Below are 3,307 nucleotides of genomic sequence, written 5' to 3'. Positions count from 1 at the left end.
GTTTCTGTGTTAGTGTTATTTTAGTGAAGAAGTTGCGTGTGTCCTGGTGTCAGTGACCTGCTCGCCGCCTCGCTGAGCCGTTGCTGCTGCCCTGCGAGCATTTGGTCGACAGGATCTCGAGTCTGATGGAGTTGGTGCCTGGGGCCAGGCACTGCTTCCCCTCGGAGGAGGCTGGGCTCCGGCAGGCGCTTGCCCTGTGCGCCTTTTTTTAGGCATTATTGGTGTTTTAAAAGGAGAAAGTGGGTTTCCTTTTTTTTTTTTTTTAACTCTGCTCATTATTCATTGCTTAAAGCAATTAGTTCTCATACGTTTTTTAAACTTCTCTTCTGAAGCAACCCCACCTGCCCGAGCCGATGGCTTGGTTTGCTGGGCTCTTGGCCCCGAGTGGCAGGTGCTGGGCACGGCCCTGCTCAGGGAGGCCCTGCTGAGCTCCTGGCCCGTCTCAGCTGAGGGAGGGTGTTTGAGGAAAATATGTCTTTTCACAGATTGAGGTTTTTTCATTGTTCTTGCGATTCAGATTTAAAACTTCTGGGCAGAAATATTAAAACTAATTTCAAAAGGGTGAGATCTCACATCTCCTAAGCCTCACGTTCAGACAGTTATAATTGTCCCCAAGGCCATAGGTTTAGGACCTTCAGGGGTGTGCTCTGCATTCTTTTACTGTTATTTGATCTCTTTTGTTTTTAAAATGGCCAACTGAGCATGGTTCTCGGGCCTGATGTCTTCATTCTTCTTCGTTGTCCCCCTGCTGGTCGTGCTGCTCCCACAGAGCAGCAGGAGGGCGGTGGCCTTGGGGCCACAGCCTCGTGTACCTGCTGTGTAGAGCACGGCCTGGCCAGGCACGAGTGGCTGTGCAGTCTGCATGTTCTATGGAGAAGCAAAGTCCCTGGTCGGCAGTAGACCAGCGGTGACATCCCAGGGGCTGGCCCTGTGTGTGCCTGCTGCGGGCGTGTGTAGTGGCCTCAGACTTAGGAGTACACCTTCTCTGTCAGGGGTCTAAGGAGGTCCCTCAGTAAGAAAAGGACCTCAGTGCACAGCCCTGAGCCCACTTCTCAGGTAACTAGGATGCTGCCGGAGCAGCCTCAGCTGTTAGTTGTGGTTGAAGAAACCCCGTACCTTTAACACACCTGGAAATGGAGCTGCAGTTTCTGGCCTTGGCGCCAACGCTCCTCAGACACGATCCCGTGGTGCGTCTTTTAGGTTTGAGGGAGGGCACGATGGGGCTAGGTGTGGGACTCTTATTCCCGTGAGGTCTCCCTCCCTGTCTGGGGCCTGCATGGCTGCCCGGTGGTGCTCTGTCAGGGTGGGCATGGGCGGTGCACCCCTTGCGATCAGGACTCCCGGGGAAGTTGGCAGGGCTGGGCTGCCCCTACTCGCCTGCAGGAGGATTTCTGTGCGTGTTGCTAGTGCGTGTGTGGTGTTTGTGGCTTTCCACGCAGACCTGGGCTGGCCCGGCAGGAACCCTGGGGTGGCAGCCCTTCTCTGCCGTGGTCCGCCTCCGTTTGAGCCTCACGCTGGCTCTCAGGTGGAGCTGGGCCGTGTGGGAAAGACGGCTGCCGGGAGACCTCAGCAGTACGCCCACAGCGTAAGCCATGTCTGGTGTGGGAGGTTTCTGTCCAAGGTGACAGGAGGTGATGCTGTGTACGCCCCAGCCTGTCCACGGGTGGCCACAGTGCCAGTGCTGCCCCAGTCCACTCCCACTGGGCAGGGCTAGGCCTGGGGGCGGGGTCAGGGTGGGCTGGGGCTTCTCAGCCCTTTGGACTCCGGCTCCCTCTGTAACAAATATCCTATAATGCCTCCCTTACTGTCTGCAATGAAAGTTCCAGAAAATACAACCTAATTACATGCCTAGTTTAAAAAATCAACTTAATGCCTTAATAGGAATATGAGAAATAAAGGTAAGAATTTTAATAAAACGTACATCTGAAACTAGATTCTCAGCCACGACCGTCAGGTCATAGAAGGAAAAATGAGGTCAGTTGCTTATGCCAGTGAGTAGAGTTGCTCCGCCCTTGCGAGTTACCCGTTCAGACTGAAACAACGTGGGTCTGTCTCTCACACCCCGGGGGCACTGCCATCGTGCTGTGACTCTCAGGAGTGGCCGCAGTTCTTGATAAAGTTCCACACACGGCAAAGGACAATTTCCCTCGATTTACACGGTAGCAGCTTTCCTAGAGAACTCGGAGTTAAGAGTGTGTGCAAACTACACTGATGAAGACGGAGCTCGTTTCCAGGTGCAGATGGTTCTGTGCGAGGCCCCAGGTGCCGGATGCCCGGCGGCCTGAGGAAAGCCGGGGGGAAAAGGAAACTCCTTCAGTGGGTGGACAAGGTGTCCACACAGTTTCGGAAAGCCCAAGGCAGGGGCAGGGGCGCTGAGGATCCCAGTGCTGGAGACGAGAATGGACGTGGGGGCGGGTCCTCCAGCTTCCCGTGCAGCCCGACATGCTTCCCAGCAGATTTGTTGCACCTGGCCATACAGGCTCGCGCGGGTGGACGTTAGGACTTCTTTGTGGGCATCATTGGAGGTGGTCTTGACTTTATTCTTAAAGTTAGGTGGGTACTTTATTTTTCCAGCTTGCGGAGCTTGACGTTATTAATAGACGTGTTCCCGTGAAGAGTTGCCCTCAGAGCTTCCCACACATACCAACTTGATAGGAGTTGCTTTCAAAGCCACATGGCCAGTGTGGAAACCCTGTGACGTTTCCACCCAAAGCATTGGCTATTCGGTCTTCTGAGTGTGTTTGGTGTTGGGAGGGGAGAGAAGGCGAGAAAGCTGGTGGAGATGGCTACAGTCCTCTCGTGGGCAGTCAGCCTGGAGAACCCTCCCTGCATGGGTGGGCTGCTCGGAAGGCCCAGCCATGGCCCCATGTGACCTTAGGCCAAACTGTGGCCTCCCAAGCCTGGTCCTGCTGCTCTGGGACCTGGGTGCAGGGTGCCCTGGCCCTCCTGCCTCCAGAGCATGAGCGTCCTGCTTGGGGAGGCTGCAGGGCCCGGCCCCGCGAGGGGCGGGTGGCACAGGCCGTCACCTGCTCTGCTCTTAGCTCTTAGCAGACTCTGGGTTGGAAGAGGACTTTGTCTTCGGTGGGCGAAGAGTCAAGGAAGTGACTCCACTCCGGACAGGTGGTCCTGGGAGCACGGTCACGCAGGCAGCTGCCCATGCTGGAGATGATGGGACCGTGGGCTTTCCAAGGCCTCGGGCAGGTCATCTGCTGCCCGCATCGCCTTCTTGCTGTGACTTGAGTGCCTGTGAGGAGAGGAGTGGCTGAGCGGACGCCCCCCAGTTTGTGACTTCCTGTGGGGCAGGAGC

This window comes from Equus asinus, chromosome 10, assembly GCF_041296235.1.
Source record: "Equus asinus isolate D_3611 breed Donkey chromosome 10, EquAss-T2T_v2, whole genome shotgun sequence".
Classification (NCBI taxonomy): domain Eukaryota; kingdom Metazoa; phylum Chordata; class Mammalia; order Perissodactyla; family Equidae; genus Equus; species Equus asinus.
This window is presented reverse-complemented; position numbering follows the sequence as displayed.